The sequence below is a fragment of the Phascolarctos cinereus genome, unplaced genomic scaffold (genome assembly GCF_003287225.1).
Source record: "Phascolarctos cinereus isolate Bilbo 61053 unplaced genomic scaffold, phaCin_HiC Scaffold_5;HRSCAF=322, whole genome shotgun sequence".
NCBI lineage: Eukaryota > Metazoa > Chordata > Mammalia > Diprotodontia > Phascolarctidae > Phascolarctos > Phascolarctos cinereus.
In genome coordinates this window covers 168,265,596-168,286,525 of record NW_027555958.1, presented here as the reverse complement: position 1 = coordinate 168,286,525, position 20,930 = coordinate 168,265,596, and the positions used below count along the sequence as shown (strand labels likewise).

At 34.3% G+C, this 20,930-nt stretch overlaps 1 long non-coding RNA gene across 1 annotated transcript in view; it reads right to left on the bottom strand.

The window, feature by feature from the left end:
- LOC110216509 (uncharacterized) overlaps positions 1-14,028 on the bottom strand; it is a 72,471-nt gene extending 58,443 nt beyond the window's left edge. The window contains exon 1 of the long non-coding RNA XR_002326792.2: positions 13,420-14,028. This is a non-coding gene — a long non-coding RNA (uncharacterized LOC110216509). The remainder of the gene's footprint in view (positions 1-13,419) is intronic.
- Between the last annotated feature and the right edge of the window lie 6,902 nt (positions 14,029-20,930).

Genomic DNA, 20,930 nt, shown 5'->3' with positions numbered 1-20,930 from the left:
TCTTATCCAATCTGTCACTCTTTCTGCATTTTATTGGATTGTGTTTAATCTAATAATATTTAAAGTTATGAGACTTAGGTTTATATTTTCTTCATTTGTCTCTAGTATTGTTTTTTCTCCCAAAAAAATAAATTAGAGTTTCTCCTCTTCTTCCTTTACAAACACTCTACTTTATTTCTTCATTATTTTAGCTTACCCTACTTACTTACACTGGTTCTCTTCCCCTCATCCTTGAGTTCTACTTTTGCCCATTTAATATCCCTTTTCCTAGTTTGGAGGTTTTTTTAACTTATTAATTCCCTTTTTCTTCTTCCTTTTATCTAGTAATTTATTCTTTCTTCTTTTCCTCTCCCATTTAGTCAGGTAAAATCCCCTTTTTTCATTTCCCCTTCAATTTGTTTTCTTAACATTTTCTGTACTTTTTGCTAAAAAGGATTTATTTTCTTCATTCTCTTTTTCATCTGTCTTTCCTATCTGTCTATTCTAGACTTTTATTATTTAATTAATTGATCATAATTAATTAGTCCTTCTATATTTTTAGTATTTCTCATGGAATTAAAATGTCTCAGGTACTTATTTTGGATTTTATCTTCTAAATTGTTTCTTTGTCATTGTCTTGTGGGTATCATTTTCTAGATCCCAATTTTATGATGTACCTTAGTCTTAGAAATACTACAAGTGATAGACAAAATATTGCTGCAATGGTAGGAATTCTCCTATGTTTCTTATTAGGCAAGTCATTATTAACATTTGCCTTCCTACCGGTCATTTTTTCCCTATTTGCCATACAATCTCTGCCCTGAATCCATGCCTCCCATTCCTCTGGGTGTCAATTATCCCCAAGGCTCTTATTCCTCTTATCCCCTAGCTACAGGCTTAGTGGTCTCTCTAAATACCAAATCACTACACATTACATCTGTTGTAACAACCCTATCACTTTTAATAGACTATTTCTTCTCCATGGGAGTGTTTATTATTGGTATCCCCATCTACTGCTTAAATAATATTTACTTCCTTTCCTCCATTCAAATCTCTTCCTTTGTCTACTTGACCATTTTCTTGGAGGCTTTCTTCTTCCTGATTGACAGGAGTTATTTTTTACTTCATTTTTAGCTTTTGACTTTATTAGAGTACATCTCATATTCCCCTTTATCTATTCTACATGTCCTGCTTCTCCTTTTGTCTCACAAAATAAACTCATTAATTCACCTGTAAGCAGTGTTGTGAGGATTTATCCTCCATGTTTTCTACACTCTTTTTTTTTTTTGCTTTCTGCTCTCACTCTTGTCTTTTTGTGTACTTTTAGAAAGAAATCTCTTCAGGGTCTCTCCTTTGTTATTTTGTTTGCCTTTAGTTGCTGTATTTGTTTACCTTTCTTTTATTTATTGTCTGAAACATTTGCAAAACAAATCTTTTGTTCAGGTCTGGTTTTCTTTCTAGAAATACTTTGGACTTGCTCTAATGAATATCTATCTTTTTTCCATTTATGTTTAGGTTCAGGTTTACAGGATACATCACCTTGAATTGCATATCAATCTCTTTTACTCTTCATAATACATTATTCCATTCCCTTCTACAGTTTCTAGTGTCTATAGAATAGTCTTATGTTATTCAAATTTCCTCTCATTATGTTTGAAGGCCTTTCACCAAGTTACTTGCAGAATTTGACATTAGAATTATTAAATTTAACCATTATGTGTTCTTGAATTTGCAGAACAGCTTGCTTGTTTTTCGAGAGTGGATTTGGGGATTCATTCAATGAGTACTCTGTTATCTGTGTTCAGAAGGTCTGGCCAGCTTTCTTGTATAATATCTGTTGTTATGTTGTCTCTCCACATCCTGTCCTCAAGATCAGTATGTTCCGCTTGTAATGTGATAGTGTTTTAACATCATTGCTTTTCTTTTATTCCAGATTGTCCTTCATTTGTGTGTAGTTGTATTCCCAACCAGTTATTCCTTCTTTGGTTTCTTTTATGAGACTCACCACAATGAATTGATTTTTTTTTATTCTGCCAATTACGTTGGCTGTAGATGCCATAAATTTTGCTTTCACAATTTTTTAATTCTGTTTTAAACACTCAGGACCATCCTGCTATAGTTTTATGAGCTTCTGGAATCCATATTAGTTGTTGATTCATTTTCCTCTTTCTTGCAATATTTATTCATAAATGTTTCAACATTTTTAGCTGATCTGGAGGCCTTATTCCCTTCTACTAGTAACATCTTATTTGTTTATCTGCTTACACTCAAGGTGTTTGACTTTTATTCCTCCTGAGATCTTTGGTAATTTTAATGTTTTTCCTTTATTCCTCATTTTCTGACTCCTTCTCCTTTGATGGTGTTTTCTCTGAGCCTTGAAACTACCTCAGCTCCCTCCCACGCTGGGAAATTCATAATCCATTGTTCCAGTCACTGCCCCAAATCACTTCTGGTGTGGTGATAAGGAACAGGGAATAGAACTTGTCCAGCTGCATACTGGTCATTTTCCCCTCAGGCTTAGTGGAGTGCCCCCATAGCCACACAATATCTGTCCTGTCCCAGTTCCCTCTGTTCTTCAGTTCTCAGAAGTCTGTTGCAGTATAATGCCACCATATTGCTGTCTCAGCCAGGACAAGTTTCTTCCTTTTGGTTTTTTTGAGGCAATGGAAGGAGAGAAAGATAGAGTTGAGTTTGGTGGCAAGTATATGGGCAAGCTTTTGAATCCTTACACATGTAGCAGGGAGTGTGGGAGACAAGTGCTAAATGCATTAGGAATTAGACATTAGCCTCATTTGCTGTTAGTTCATTGGGTTTTTACCTTACATGGATTCTTGGTGCTCTAAACCATAGAGATAGATGGAATTGCTTTATCTCTTCTACATAAAACTTCCTCTTGAATTCACCTGATAAAAACTAGGGGCTTCTATGGCATTCTACATGTAAGATTCTCACTCAATTGATTTTTTTTTTAGTTTTTTACTGAGTCATAATAAAACACTTTATCTGTCAGCCATATTTTCTATTCCTGTACATTCTTCTTACTCCCTGCTTTTTCATTTTCACCACCTTCATTTTTCTCATTTACAATTTAATGCATACTGTATTAGTTCATCTTGCTTATAGTTTTCTCTGCCACTGAAATTATTTTCCATGCAACCACCAAACAAATAATCACCATTATTGATATGAGAAAGACTTTATGACCCCTTGGGTTGTGTTGATACTTGAAACCCAAGGTAGCTAGGCAGTTTTCCATTAATATTCACAGAGCAAGAGAAGTGATTTGGGGAATGACATTTTATCTAAGCAATATTCCTTAACAGCAGGGAGGATTTTGATTGCTGACTTTCAACTTGGTTCTGTAAATGCTTTGTCAGGATACATTATATTGTTGCCATAAGATAAGTGCTGTATAGAGAAAAGAGCACTAGAATTTTACTTAACTCTGTTACCTTGGACAGGTCACTTAATGATTTTGAACCTAAGCTTCTCATATGTACAGATTATAGATGAGAAACTCTGTGGTACATATAGTGGATAAAGACTTGATATCATATATTTAGAGCTGGAAGGGATCTTACAGATTGTCTAACTCAAGTCTCTTCATTTTACTTGTTAGAAAACTGAGACCAGAGACATTAAATAATTGCTAAAAGTTACACAGGTCATAAGTGATACAGGTTGTATCCTCCGGCTCACATTTTATTGCTGTTGGCACTGTGCCACACTGTCCTTCCTATGGGAGAGAAAAAGAGAGGAGACAGAGAGAGAGAGAGAGAGAGAGAGAGAGAGAGAGAGAGAGAGAGAGAGGAGAGAGAGGAGAGAGAGGGAGAGAGAGAGAGAGAGAGAGAGAGAGAGAGAGAGAGAGAGAGAGAGAGAGAGAGAGAGAGAGAATGAATTAGTGAACAGATGGGGTCAATTCAGAGCCAGGAAGTTCAACAGAGCTCCTAGCCTTACACTCGACACATACTGACAGAGTGACCATGGGCAAATCACTCAACCTCTCAAAGCCTCAAGAAATTCTCTAAGAGTATAAGTAACATGATTAGTTGTGTTAGTGGAAGGACTTTCCCCACTAGGAGCTCTCTATATTAATGATATCATAGGTCTGACTGATAGAAATATATATCACTCCATGTGTTTGTGAACATGCACACACACATGTGTGTATATACATATATACATGCATATGTCATTATTTTATAGTTTTTAATAGGAGAGTGATGCAATTGAAGCTAATGTATAGAAAGATTTATCTATCAATGAGGTACACCAAGTATAGAGCTTTGTAGAACACAAACACCATTTCATGAGCTGGGAAAGAGAAAAAGAACTACAGAGAAGGAACAGTCAGAAGAGTTAGGAAGTGAACCAGATCATATATTTCAGAACAAAAGTGAAGCCTCTGTGTATCTGGCAAATCTGTTTATTTTACATTGGGAAATAAATTTATGTTGTTTAGTTTCACTAAATTATATTGGTTCTCCACAGGAGCTATTATTGTAAGATATCTCATAAGTATAGGGGGGGAAATTACAAAGCTATCATTTTAACTTTTCAAAAATAATCAGAGGAGCATTGGTTAATTGTTGTAGCTAAAGGAAATGCAGGCCACCTTGCAGGAAAAAAAAAAAAACAACCCAGGCTTCCATGTTCTTCATATTTCTTTTGTTATGTTCCTTATAATCATTGGGATGTTCATCTGGAATTCTCTAGAAATGAGAAAACAAGATGTTGATGGAAGAATGCATAAGTAGATGAACCAGCCTTTAACAGAATAGAGCTATATGGCCTTAAAGAATAGCAGACAGGACCCACAGCAAGCAAAGTGAGAGGATGGATCTCTAAAAGTGAGCAGAGAATTTCAACAAACCAGCAATCAGTGAATATGAAGGGAATGGAGAGTCAAGACAGAGGCAAATCCAAGAATCTAGGGCACTGAGTCCTGGGTAGGGTCCATGGACAAACTTGACACCAGGCAAAACTGAAAGCAGCTTCCTAGATCAACAGTATGCCAGTCAGCAGATTTTTTTTTAAATTTTTGTTGCAATGGCTGGAACCTGGCTTCCAATACAGACTAGAAGCTTGCAAACTTTGACTGACACTTGTAAATGCTAGTATAATAAGTATTAAAATTGATACTTTCACCTAAGTCAATGGACATAATATTTTTTGGCATTTCATTTGAAGGTATCCTCATAAACACTTAAATCAAAGTTTTAGGGTAAGGTTATAAAGAGAAGTAGTTTGACTTTAAATTTTTTTGTCTAAAATGTGTGATTTATGAAATTAGAAAAATAAGATCCTTTGGGATTTGAGGGCAACTACTTGTACACAAACACAATTGTTAGTATTAATATCTGTCTCTGAATCATTTGGATCTCAGTGGGGAATAGGACAATTCCAAGACATAATAGATTGAATCTATTCACAGAAATATGCCTTGCAATAAATTTACCCATAGATTCTCTCAGAATTCAAAACTTCAAATACTGACCTTTTCACTTGCCTTCCTTCTGTCTTTCAGTGTTACTAATCTAAAATGTTCTTTCACCTCAACAAATAGAATGTTAGAACTTCAAGGTACTTTAGAAATCTTCTAGTCCATCAGGTTCATTTTACATTGGAAAAAACTGAGTCCCTGCAAAGTGAAGTTAATTTTAACTGAACTTAAAATTCAAGTTAAAAGAGTGAGTTAGGTACAGAAGCAGTTATACATCTCAACTCTCAGGCCAACATTCTTTCAACAAGACTATTTCAATAACCCTGTTTGTTTAATGAACAAATTAATGAATGAATGCTTCTTAAAGCTGTTGTAGTGAGTCAGGATACAAATGCAAATTACAGTGTAATAATGGAAAACGTAAATGCTGAAAGCAGATTGCACCAGATAAGAAAGATGTTTCTTAATTATGGGGAAATTATTCTCTACTCAAAAGACTAATTTTGAGCAGGAGGACTTCCAGGAGCCAAGATGACAGAGTAAGCAGTAAATCACCATAACTCTCCCATATTCACTTCCAAACAACCATATTTTTTGCTTTTTTCCTTTCTTTTAAATTTGAGCTCTGCCTCTGCGGTGGAAGGGGCACTGTCTCAGGCTTTTTCTGACAGTGGCTGTAGACCCTGGCTATTTACCTAGGCTGCACTGATGTTGTCCCCCCCCCAAACCAAATCTTGGAACAGCAGAACCAACAAAAAAGATGGGGTGAAATAATCTCTTACTCCCAAAAATTAGGAGGAACCCCAAGAAAGGTCTTTCTCACTCAGGTAAAAGAGGAGCACAGTCCAGGACAAGAAGCATCCCAGAAAGCCAACAGCAAGTCCCACCTCAGCAAACCAGCAGATCCTGAGCCCCAGTGCAGTGGTGTAGGCAAATGCCAATACTAGGACCCCTCCTCCCCCACATGCCTCAGAATAGCCAAGAGAATGGTCAAACTCCAGCTCCAGTAACTGCCATCAGCAAATCCCAGCAGCCAGACACTCATATGCTTCCATGTAGCCTCAGAAAAGTGCAGAAACACCCCCACAGGCCTCAGCACATGCCAGACACCAGCAGTTAGATCCTAGCTCAGCACAAGGTAAGCTGCCAGACCCCTGTGACCTTGAGTACCACCAGACACCCTCGCCCCACACCCTCAGTGCAGCACCAGAGATGAGGGTCCCCCATGCGCCTCAGTACAACATCAATGCAGCCTAGGTAAATAGCCAGGGCCTGCAGCCACTGGCAGAAAAAGCCTGAGACAGTGCCCCTTCCACCGCAGAAGCAGAGCTCAAATTTAAAAGAAAGGAAAAAAGCAAAAAAAAATGAGCAAAAAACAACCAAAAAAGAATCTGATTATAGAAAGTTATTATAGTGATAAGGAAGATCAAGACACAAATTCAGAAGAGGACAACAATGTCAAAACACCTATGGGCAAAACCCCAAAGAAAACAGGAAGTCTCAAGCCCAGAAAGAATTCATGGAAGAACTCAAAAAGGAGCTTAAAATCATATAAGAGAGGCAGAAGAAAAATTGGGAAAAGAAGTGTGAATGATGAAAGAGAATTAGGAAGAGCCAACAGTCGGAAAAAGAAAACAGCTCCTTAAAGCATAGAATTTGTCAAATGGAAAAGGAAGTACAAAAAGTTAACTGAGGGAAACAACTTATTAAAAGTTAGAATTGGGCAACTGGAAGCTAATGACTCTATGAAACATCAAGGATCAATCAAACAAATTCAAAAGAATGAAAAAATAGAAGAAAATATACAATATTTTATGGCAAAAACAACTGACCTGGAAAATACATCCAGGAGACACAATGTCAGAATCATTGAACTACCTGAAAGCCATAATCAAAAGGAAGACCTGGACAGCATCTTTCAAGAAATTATCAAGGAAAACTGCCCTGATATCCTGGAACCAGAGGGAAAAATAGACATTGAAAAAAATCCACCAATCACCTCAGGAAAAAAATCTCAAAATGAAAACTCTGAGGAGCATTTTGGCCAAATTGTAGAACTATCAGGTAAGGGGAAAATATTGCAAGTAGCCAGAGAGAAACAACTCAAATATTGGAGAACCACAATCAGGATTACGCAAGATTAAGCAGCTACAAGATTAAAGGACTAGAGGCCATGAAACATGATATTCCAGAAGGCAAAGGAGTTAGGACTACAACCAATAATCACCTATCCAGTGAAATTAAGCATAATACTTCAAGGGGAAAAAATGATCATTCAATGAAATAAAAGGATTTCAAGTTTCCACAAGAAGACTAGAATTGAACAAAAAATTGGATCTCCAATATCAAAACCCAAAAGAAGCCTAAAAAGGTAAAAAGCAAAAAGAAAACATAATGGATTCAATGGAGTTGAACTGTTTACATCCCTATATTGGAAGGTAATATTTGTAATTCTTAAAAATTGTACCACTAAAAATGCAGCTAGAAGGAATATACATAGAAAGAGGGTAAGGATATAAAGTGAATTTGAGAGAATGAAATAAAAAATAAATAAGGAATGAGAAAGAGGAGTACACTAGGTACAGAAGGAAAGGAGATATAGAATGTTGCCAATTATTTCACATGAAGAGGTGCAAAAGATCTGTAACAGTGGAGAGGAAGATGGGAGTGTGGGAAACGGACATCACTTAAACCTTGTTCTCATCATTATTGGTTCCAAGAGGGAATAATATATCCAACCAGTAGAATAAAGAAATTTATCTTACCTGACAGGGAAGAAGAAGAGGAGATTAAATAAGGGGGGAGAGGGAGAACTGACAGAAGGGAGAGCAGATCAGGGGAGGTGGTAGACAAAAACAAAACACTGGTGAGAAGGGAAAGGGGAAAGGAGAGAGGGGACAAGCAGGAGGAAAAATAGGATGGAGGGAAATATACAGCTGATAATTATAACTTTGAATGTGAATGGGAAGAACTGTCCCATAAAATGGAAGCAGATAGCAGAGTAGATCAAAACTCAGAATCCTGCAATATGTCCTTTACAAGAAACACACTTGAACAGAGAGACACACCCAGAGTAAAGGTAATGAGCTAGAGAAAAACTATCATGCTTCACTTGAAGAAAAAAAAAAGCACAGGGACAGAAATCCTGATCTTAGACAAATCAAAAGCAAAAATAGACTTAATTAAAAGAGATAACGAAGGAAAATACATTTTGCTAAAAGGTACCATAGGTAATGAAGTAATATCAATACTAAACACATATGCATCAAGTGTTATAGTATCCAAATTCTTAAAGGAGAAGTCAAGTGATTTGCAAGTTTATGACCAAACAAGAGATAGAGAGCATTTTGAAATGTAAAATAGATATTTTAGCATATTAAATTAAAAAGCTTTTACACAAACAAAACCAATATAACCAAGATTAGAAGGAATGCAGAAAGGTGGGAAACAATCTATACAGCAAACGTCTCTGATAAAGTCCTCATTTCTCACATATATATGGAATTGAATTTATAAGAGTACAAGCCATTCCCCAATTGATAAATGGCCAAAGGATATGAATAGGCAGTTTTAAGATGAGAGAATCAAAGCTATGTATAGGCATATGAAGAAGTGTTCTAAATCATTTTTAATTGAGAAGTGCAAATTAACACAACTCTGAGGTACCACATCACACCTATCTGATTGGCTAATATAACAAAAAAGGAAAATGATAAATGTTGGAGAAGATGTGGGAAAATTGGAACACTAATACATTGTTGGTGGAGTTGTGAACTGATTCAATCATTCTACAGAGTAATTTGGAACTATGCCCAAAGGGCTCTAAAACTGTGAATACCCTTTGACCCAGTAATCGCACTACTAGGTCTATATCCCAAAGAGATCATAAAAAATGGAAAAGGACCTACATGTACAAAAAATATTTATAGCAGCCCTTTTCATGGTGGCAAAATATTGGAAACTGAGGGGAACACAGTTTTTAGAAAATTATTGAAAGACTTGTATGAACTGATGCAAAATGAAATGAGCATAACCAGGAAAACACTGTACACAATATCAGCAACATTATGTGATAATCAACTATGAATGACTCAGCTTTTCTCAGCAACACATTGATCCAAGACAAATACCAGAGGACTCACAAAGGAAAATGCATCCACATTCGAATAAAAAATTGACAGGCTCTGAATGCAGATCAAAATGTATTTTTTTCACTTAATTCTTTTTTGCATTTTTTCCCTTTAGATGTGTTTCTTCTTACACAACTGTGACTACTATGGAAATATGTTATCCATGATAGCACATGTATAACCCATATAAAATTGTCTACCATTTTAGGAAGAAGGGAGGGAAAAAATTTAGGACTCAAAATCTTGTAAAAATGAATGCTAAAAATTGCCTTGACATGTAATTGGGGAAAAAATAAAATACTGTTAAAAAAGACTAATTTTATATAATGAAGCAGCAATATTTGTTAGTCCGATTACTAATTGTACTAATTCAGATTCAACAAATATTTACTGAGCAGCTACTATATAAAAGGCACTGTATTGAAAAAACACACTAAGTTAATCATCCTAGAAAAAGAAATATCAATAACTTATTTCTCATAAATTTGTGAATTCAATAAGGGAAGCTGATACTCAACTCAGCTCTAGAGTACCAACAATGGTAATTGATTGGTGAAGTGAAAGCAATAGAAAACTTGGGAGGAAAAGATCACAACATCTGAAAATATATATTAGCCAAAGATAGAGATGCTGATAATGGTCAGATGTGTATGCTAGAATTTAGAGGAACTGATTTCAAAAAGCTCAAAGAAATAATAGGTATGATCCTGTGGCTAACAAAAGCAGGTAAAAGCAAAGATAATTCAAGAAATGATGGTTATTTAAAAATGGAATTTTGACAATACAAACACGAATTACTCCTAAGGGAAAAAATTAAAACATTTGTTATGTGTATATGCCAATAAGTTTTGTGGTTCAATATTGCTGTTTTTACTCTTTTTAGTTCTTTTTGTTTTGCTTTTTTTCTTTGTTCCAACAGTTAGAGCTTACAACAAATACTAGAATGGTATTTTACCCAACTTAGTTTTATAGCGCTCCAGTAAAATATGACTGTGATATCTCATTTTGGTGTGAAGGCGATGCTATGTAAGACTATGTTAGGGAGACTGGTTTAACATAAGGAAAATTATTAACATAATTGATTATATCAATAATAAAAGTGACAAAAATCACATGATTACATCAACAGATGCATAAAAACTTTTTGATAAAGTAGAACCCTCATTTCTATTAAACTTGGAAGTATAGGTATAAATAGATTTTTCCTTTAAAGTGATAAAAAGCATTTACATAAAACCATCAGCAAGCATTATTTGTAAAGGCACAAACTCTTGCAAGTGCCACAAAGCCATAAAGGCTTTGAGTAGATGATGTATCTGCCATCAAGATCCACTCTAGCTAAGTGCACAGAACTCATTAAAAATGTCTATCCCATGTTAATACTTTTGGAAGGAAGGGGAGAGAGACTGTGGAAATCCAAGAAACACATAAAAGTGATCTTTGGAGCCTGATCCACGACTGATACCTTAGATTAAAGAGAGTAAATTGATAAATGGAAGCTACAGTATCATAGGTAAAGGAAATAGTGAAAGAAACCATACAAGGTATTCTCAAATAAACAAAAATAGATTAATAAAATTAAGCAAAGAATGACATTGCTAAAAATAATCAAAATATCAAAATAAGAACTTGATTTTTTAATCTTAGAAGTCAAACAAATGAGAATTTTAAAATGCTTTTTTAAAAAACTAAGCAAACATAAATCAAAAGGACTAATACTGGGAAAACAATAGAAAAACTTAAAAAAAAAAAAAAGCAGCCCAAAACAGGCAAACTACAATGTAAAATGGATTTGTGTCTAAAAATATTGACTCAAAAAAAAATCTTTGAATCATCTAAACTATTACAAATCACTCAGATGCAGATGATAGGCTGAAAAGACTTATGATATAGTAGTCAGGATTACTAATATTTCAGATAATTTAGAAAAAGCTAAAGAATCTGGACACAATGTTTCATGGAAATAAAATTTTCAAGAATTGTTGGAAACAACCAAAAAATACAAATAGAAAGAATGCACATTACACTACTGAAGAAAAACCCCAGATTTAATATACCTAGGCAATAATAAACTGCAATAATACTCTGTTAAGTATTAGTACAAGTAATACAAAAATCATCTATGAATGAACAATAATTACTAATTAATAGCATAATTGAATTTTCAAGGACAAGAGAGAATCGCATAAATGGAAATACAGCGTTTATATAACTCAGAGAGATGGTCTACAAACTCAGAATCTACCAGCAAAACCCAGCATGGGGATGGGGAAAGAAAAAAAAAACTTTGAAAAGCAAAAAGAGTATGAAAAGTTTGCATAAAGACCTATCCACTTCAAAAAAAAAAGTATTTTACCAAATGTTTCCTAGAAAAACAAAGTTAAGTATTTAAAACAAATTAAAACATTTTCAAACAAAAAGTGAGAATTTTCAGGGTGTTATAGTATCTAAATATCTAATGGTTTCAAAAGCTTTTTCCAAAGAAACAGAAGGGAATAAAAAGAAAAGTAAAATAATAGGAGAGATGTTGGGGGGGGGATAGAAATCAGAGTTATCCCAAAATGCAATCTGAATAAAAGTAATCTATTGGTTATTAATATGGCAGAGGAAATTTGTTCTTATTAATTATAGAAATAAGAATAAGAATCCGTGTGCACCTTTCCTATAGAATGATTGAAGAAAAGACCAAAATAACAAATATGACACTAAATGAAAGTGAAGTAAACTCCTCAATAAAATAAAAATGTTCATATAATGGATTAAAAAGCCCAATCTAACAATTTCTACTTACAGAAAACACATTTAAACCACAAAAACTTAATTCAAAATGAAAGAGTAATCTACAATTTGCCATGCTACTGACTAAACACAAAAGCAGGAGGCACAGTTTTGATACCAAGTAAAACTGAATTTCAAACAAACAAGGCATAATATTATACTAAAAGCATTTATACAAAATTAAAGTGTATCAGTTATATACATATATATCCACACATGTACATACACACACATGCACATGTACACTCTTACAAGAACTTAGTGATTTTGCAGTAATTTATAGAAGAAAAGTTTTAGACTTTTAACAAAAAAAAAAAGAATTAAAGATAGTGGGAGACTTTAATACTCCATTTTTAATATCTGATTGAAACAACAAAAGATAAAAAACTATAGAACTAAATGCACTAGATATGATGGAGATCTGGAAAAGACAGTGGAAAAAGCAAAGAATATGTTGGACTGCATGAATAATCAGAACAATACAACAGTCAAAAAGGCTAATGTAATCTTTAGCTACGTTAAGAGAGGCATGTTATGCAAGGTAACAGAAACAGAAAAGGGGAAGTAAAAAAAGGAAGGAAGGAAGGAAAGCTAGAAGAAGCATAAAGTTAAGGGAACATAGTATTAAAACATATTCTTTGCTTTTTTTTAAATTTATTTTGATATCTTTCCAATGCTAAGGATTTTATTTAATATTATACCCTTTATTTTGCTATTTTTCTTATTTGCTTTTATTGAACCATTATGTTTATAATAAAAATATCATATTTAAAATGATCCTTAGTCTCAGGCAACTGACTTCTGCTTACAAAGTGAGAGTAGCAGCCTTTCAGAAACAGACAAAGTATGCTAAGAATCACACAATCATCAAGCATTAATTTAAATGTCGGTACTTAGTAGGAAATCTCTATCCCATTACTAATGCTTTGACACATTCCTGGAGGAACTCTGAAGCCTAGTCCTATTAACATTTTGGTTATAAATCAAATGAAAATGCATAAAGAAATTGCAGCTAAGTGCAAAGACACATCACAAGTTCTCCTCAGAAAGGTGAATAAAGAAGCTAGCAGAATTGGTTTTATTACTTACCCAAGGGTGAGGGAAAAGAATCATTTCTTTTAAGCACTTTCTCGTTTCACCTTGCAGAGCTCATGATGAATGCCAGCAGACAAGATTATAGCTTACAATCAACTCCAGTGCAGAGTATTTAGAAGACTAAGTTCAACGGAGAACCTGATAAATGTGATCTTCCAAAGCTATGTCAAATTCCACTTTTATGCTCAGAATACTTCAACCTTAAAGTAGGTATAGAGGATGGCAGAGTTCTGCTAGTTATAGACAATTCAATTCAAGATTGTTAAACTTAGATACTACAAAGAAGAGAAGTGCTAGATGCACCCAACACAATCACACACATATGCACCCACAAATGAAAATATCTGTAACTAAGCAAAGAGAAACAAACTGGTTACAGATTTCAAGATCAGCGTTAAGTGTGCAGGCAGAACATCAGCTGGTAAGAACAAAAGTAAAAGAGACCAGGAGAGGAACATGCATACAAATGAAAAGGCACCAAATTAGATTGCCACAGTTGTGACCTGACCAGTTTAAATAAGCTGTCAATACTGAAAAATGAAAATGGGATCACTCCTCCTACTTCTTTTGACCACTACTTCTTTTGTTTGCTGAAACTTTAATTTCACCAGAATAGGGAACTCCCTGAGACGAAACTGTCCATTAATGAATGCACATTAGTGCCTGTTTTGAAACTTAGAGTCTTAGTGAGTTGACTGGCACACCGAGAATCTGAATTACTTTCCCAAGATCACGCAGGAAGTATGTGTCAGAGATCTCGATTTAAGGGCTCTCTCTATCCATTACACTAGTAGTTCTCAAACTTTTTATTCTCAAGACAGACCCTTTTACACTTTTAAAAATTATTGAAGACTCTTCAAACAGCTTTTGCTTATGAGGGTTATATCTAGATGTTTAATATATTAGAAATTAAAATATGTTAGTATTGTTATGAAAGAATTTTTGTCCTAATGGATCCCCCTCAAAGGATTATACTACACTTCGAAAATTGCTGCCTTGTACCACAGGACTTTACCAAGCCTTTACCAAGGCTTAGAGAAGTTTAATTAATGCAAAGCTGAGGCAACAGTGAGGTCTTTTTTTTTCCCCCAAAGAAACACTTCTAGTCAATAAACATTTAATCTCTTTGCTAAATGGAAAGATGTGGAAGCCAAGAATAATGCTGGTTGAGGTTACAAATTTTTTAAAGTAGGATAGCCTCGCAAAAGAACAAAAAGCATTTGAGGAGAAACAAGCCAATAGGAAATTCAATGTGCATCATCGCAGCTAAGCTATATTATACCAAAATCACTTGTAGGTGAAACCATATGGAATGCAACAAATGAAGAGAAAATGAATTAGAATTTACTAGCATCTTCTATTCTCATCAGTAATTATAATGGAATCACCATATTTGGATTCTACCATTTCTATATATAGCTGGGACACTATGGTGAACAAAGAATTTTTACTGCCACTTAAGGCAAAGTCAGAGAAAGCTGCCAGAGCTAAGCAAGAACAAACAGAAGAAATGCTACAACTGTAAAGATATTCATGGATAGAGAGCTTAAAGGCATTTCTAATATAATAATATTCTGAAAGACTGGCAAAGATCAGGAATGAAGTTTAGTTGTTTTTTCCCCACTTAATAGTATTTTATTTTTTTCAAATTGCATGTAAAGAAGTTTTCAACTTTTTTCGCTTTTATAAAATTTTGAGTTACAAATTTTTTTTTCTCCTTCCCTCCCCTCCACGTTCCCCCAGAAGGTATGCAATCTGATATAGGTTATACATATACAGTCATATTTAATATATTTCCACCTTATTCATGTTGTGAAAGAAGATTCAAAACAAAAGGGAAAAACCACAAGGAAAAAAAAAAGAGAAAATAGTATGCTTCTATTTGCATTCAGACTCCATAGTTCTTTCTCTGCGTGTGGATAGCATTTTCCACCATGATTCTTTAGGAATTGTCTTAGATAATTGCATTGCCGAGAAGAGCTAAGTCTATCAAAGTCAGTCATCACACAATGTTGCTGTTACTGTGTACAGCATTCTCCTGGTTCTCCTCACTGCACTCAGCATCAGTTCATGAGTTCATATAAGTCCCAGGTTTTTCTGAAATCCACCTGCTCATAATTTCTCATGGAACAATAGTATTCAATTACATTCATATACCATTACTTGTTTAGCCATTCCTCAACTGATGAGCATACCCTCAATTTCTGATTCTTTGTCACAACAAAAAGAACTGCTATAAATATTTTTGTACATGTGGGTCTTTTTTGGATTTTTATGATCTTTTGGGGATACAGACCTAGTAGTGGTATTTCTAGATCAAAGGGTAAGCACAGTTTTATAGCCCTTTGGACATAGTTGCAAATTACTCTCCAGAATGGTTGGATCAATTCACAACTCTACCAACAATGTAGTAGTGTTGGAATTTGGCACATCTTCTCCAACATTTATCATTTTCCTATTTTGTCATGTTGGCCAATCTGATAGGTGTGATGTGGTAACTTGTTGTTTTGATTTGCATTTCTCTAATCAATAGTGGTTTAGGGCATTTTTTCATATGTCAATAGATACCTTTAATTTCTTCCTCTGAAAACTGCCTATTCATATCCTTTGACTATTTATTGATTGGGGAATGACTTGTATTCTTACAAATTTGATTCAATTCTCTATACATTTTAGAAATGAGGCTGTTTTTTTAAAGCAACCAAGAAGGGATTGGTGACTAGCACTCATATACTATATTTTAATTTCTATACACGCTTAATAAGAATCAGATATTGAATATATACTCAACGAAAGTATTATGATATACAAATAAGGTTGTTGCAGCTGATTTTCTACAAAAAACTAGATCCTTAGCAAATGGAATTATATATGCACATGTGTATATAGTGCTTTACAAACTGTAAAGCATTGCATGAATACTTACCCTTACTTTATGGTCATAAACTGAGAGGCATAAAGGTGAAAGAGGGGAAAATTAAGCATTTATATAACACTGACTATGTGCCAGATACAATGCTAAGCACTTTTCACAAATATTATCTCATATATCCCTCAAAACCATTCAAAGTAGGTGCTATTATTATCCTCATTTTGCAGTTGCTGAAACAGAGGCAAACAGAAGTTGCAGAAGTTAAGTGGCTTGCCCAGAGTTACACAGAACACATTCACACACATATGTGTATATGTGTATGTATGTATGTGTGTGTATACATACATATGTATGTATGTATGTATTATGTATGTATATATGTATGTATTGTGTACACACACACACACACACATTTGAACTCAGGAAGATGAATCTTCCTGACTCCAAGTCTTGCACACTGTGCCACCTAGACAGATAGGTGTGTGTATATGTATATGTGCATATATATGTATATATGTATGTATATAAACACACATATATATACATATATACACACAGATATATATAGCTATATGAATAAGTAGCAGGATATATGTACATATATGTATAAAATATATTTGTGTCCTATTACTTTTTTATTTAAATTTTTAACATAATAGAAGAAAATACATCCTTGAAATCTCCCATCAGAAAATATGTGTTACAAAGCATTCATCAGAATCATAGAAGACAAATAAAGGCATATTTTTCATTATACCTTTCATCTAATAATCATTGAATATTGACAACAAGAAAAGTGTTAAGCATCCCTTTTGATTGTCTCTAGACTGCTAAGTCAGGGAGAATGGAGTTGTAATTTACATAGATTTTAGCATATCATTTGGTAAAATTTAATATGCCCTTCCTATTGACAAGATGAAGAGAGGTAGGTTAGATTATAGATTTAAAATTGATTGAGTGACTGAACACAAAGAAGAGTGATTAATACTTTGATGTCACCTTGAAATCTTCATTGAAGTGCTCTAAGGCTCAGTGCTTCATTCTTTCCTTTTTAACATTTTCTAATGTCCTAGATAAAGGGATAGATGACATATTTATCAACTTTACAAGATAACACAAACATAACTCACTAGATGATAATGTCAAGATGCCTCCCCTCCAAAAAAATATTAACAGTCTAGAGCACTAGGCAATATCTAATAAGATGAAATACAACAAAGATAAAATATAAAGTATTATGCTTGGATGAAAACAAACAACTTCACAGATGAGATACTGGGAATTCAGAGTTAGATAGCAATTTATAGAAAAAAGGCCTGGAGGTTTGAATCAACTGCAACTGGCTCAATATGAGCCAACAATGTAAGAAAAGGTAATTTAAGAAAAATGTAATTCAATCTTGGGCTAGATTAAGAGGAGTATAAATGACAGAAAAAAATTCTTTCAAAACTATCCAAAAGTAGAATGGAGTGCCTTGAGAGATAGTGGATTCACCTTCAATGCAGATCTTCAAACAAAGGCTAGATGACCACTTGTCAAGGTTATTGTAGAAAGGATTCCTTTGGGGATATGCACTGAACAAGTCTGAAATTCCATAGATTAAAATTATTTTATTCTGATTCTGTGATTGTGTGATTCTGAATCTCAGTGGTGGAAGGAATCTCAGAGGTCATCTAGTCCAACCCACTAATGAACAGGCATTACCTCATAACATCCTTGACAAGCAGTCTCCTCCTTAGACACCTCCAGTGGTGGGGACCGCCCTACCTTCAAAGCAAATTGGCTGATTTCAGAAAACTTTGTTAGAATTCTTCCTCAATGTCAAGGGAGAAAAAAACTCATTGCAATATCTATCCATTGCTATTAGTTCTGTCCTCTGGGGCCAAGAAGAACAATCTAATCCCTTCTCTACATAACAGGCCTTCAAAAACTTGTAATCTTTATAATAAACTCTCATCACCCAAATGACAAAGGTATACTTTGGGCTGAGAGATTGTATCACTTTCTTAGCCTATAGGACTCACCTCTGAAATTTGGAACAACTTTTATATATAGTATTCACAGTGTGATGAAGCTGATTCTGAACTTATTAGAATGTAGCTCACAATTATTATAGGGAAAATGTTAAAAAGAGAAAAGCAAAAGAAATTCTTGATTTAATAGCATTAATCACAAAGATGTATGTAAATCTTCTTAGTCACTCAGGAGGCTCATTTATGAGTGTTTTTCTTAAAAATCTAGTCTTGGCCCTCAGATAACTAAGGAATATAAAAGAGGTAAGGATTAGAGGCACTGATGTTTATCTTTATTTCTCTCTCACTCTGTCTTCTAATCTCCATAGCATACTATGTGGTAGTTACTCAGGTGAGGTTGGTAAATATTGATAGTTCCCTAATCCTTAAAAACATCTCCTGGTGATGAGAGCAAAAAATCCTCATTAGTCGTTTTCTTTTCTTCCTGTTACCCTTGTACTCTTACTAACAGTGATTTTTTCCTCCCCCTATATACCAGCTGCACCCATATCCCTGTGGACAAACCTCAAATCTGGTTTTGGAAAGTGAAGGAAAGGTCCAAAACTCACCATACCCTGGAAGACAGTGGTCATTTTTATTTTGTCTTTTTTCTCCACAGTAAACATTATCAATTTCTTCAAAAAATTGTCGCAGCTTAAAATCCTTACTATTCACAACCTATTCTTCTGTATTTGATCAAGTCTGACAATATACTTCCTACAATATGGTATGGATACAATTCTCGAGATACATTCTAACCAAGGCAGAGTAGACAAGAATAGAAACTCTCTTATTCTTTACACTGTATAACCAGTTAGGAGGTAGAATATATATATGATGATCCAGAAAAGTAGAGTAGGGAGTACTATGGATGTCCAATATTGCATATACTGACAATTAAAGTTGAGGTATTGGTTAGTTTTGCCAAAGCATTTCTTTTTTTATTCTTTATTAGAATGTGTGTGTGTGTGTGTGTGTGTGTGTGTGTGTGTGTAAGGTGGGGAGAGGGTTGGATATATTTGGAAGTCAAGGTGATATAAAATAAAATAAATCAACAAAATTTTAAAAATTATCTTATTACTTGATGCATAAAAAGTCTTCAAAAATACAGCACTCATTTTATTGAAAATTGTAATAGTAGATAATGTTTATATAGAGTTTGCTATATTCTGGGCACTGTGCATAGCGCTTTATACAATTATTATCTCATTATCTCACAACAACTTTGGGAGGTAGGTGCTATTCCTATCCCCATATGTGGAAATTGAGGTCAAGTAAATTGCCCAGGGTCACAAATCAAGGAAGTGTCTGAGGCCAGATTTGAACCTCAGATCCTCCTAACTTCAGGTTCAGCCCTACATCCACTGCTCCTTCTAGTTACAAAACATCAAGTATTAAAGATAAGAGAGGGAAATTAAAGTAAAAACATCATCAAAGAAGGGACTAAATTGTCACTATTGCAGGTGGCATGATGGTTCACTTAGGAAACCCCAGAAAATCAAGGAAGAAACTAATTGAGATTAATAGTTTTAATTTTTTTTAAAGTTAAGCACATCTATTTGTCAGTTCTTGGGCATGTTTACTCACCTTAATTCTGCAATTCTGCTTCAGCAAATAACATTAATTTAGGGAGGACTGAACTTTGGAACAATTGTATAGAGCTAATAAGGGAGGGCCTAAATCATATCACAGTAGAGTGAAGAGATAGAATGATAGTGTATCAAAATTCCTGGGCTTTAAATCTGTATCCCTAGGTTGCGGTCCTGATTCTGTCACTTACATGCCGTACGAATTTCAGTACCTGGCTTAACTTCTCTGAGGATCTGCTACATTCTCATATAAATTAAGGAATATCACATCATTCCTATCTTCTCAGCACTGCTTTGAGGCTCCAGTGTGTGACCTTAGTCTTTAAAATCCTCTCTTGCCATCAGGTGTTGCAGAAATACGAGTTATTATTGTTATTATTATTATTATTACAGAGATACAAGTTATTATTATTATTATTATTATTATTATTAGTGAGCAAGTTTCTGGCATGTGTCTAAAGTCCATTGCGTATCACTACCTTAACTTTCGCTTTTTTTAATTATTAATTTTTAAATTATCTAGCATATATTTTTTCCCTCTCACCCCCTCAATGAAAAAAGAAACAAATTATAACAAGCAAATCAAGCAAAACAAATTCCCACATTCGCCATTTCAAAAAATGTGTCTCATTCTGTGTATTTAGTCCCTTACCTCTCTGTCAGGAGATAGGTAGCATTCTTCATCATTGGTTCTCTGGAATCATGATCATTCATTGTGTTGATCAGAGTTCTTAAGTCTTTCAAAATTATTAATTTTTAAAATGTTGGTGCTATAGTATAAATCATTCTCCTGATTCTGTTCATTTTGCTCTGCATCAGTCCATACAAGTTCTCCCTAGAGCCTCTGAAACTGCCCCCTTCATTTTTTCATAGTACAATAGTATTCCATTATGTTCATATTCACAATTTATTCAGCTATTCCTCAGTTTATGGACATTCCCTTAATTTCTAGGGCTTTTTTGCCACCACAAAAAGAGCTCTATAAACATGTTTTGTATATATAGGCCTTCTCCCCCTTTCCTTAATCTCCTT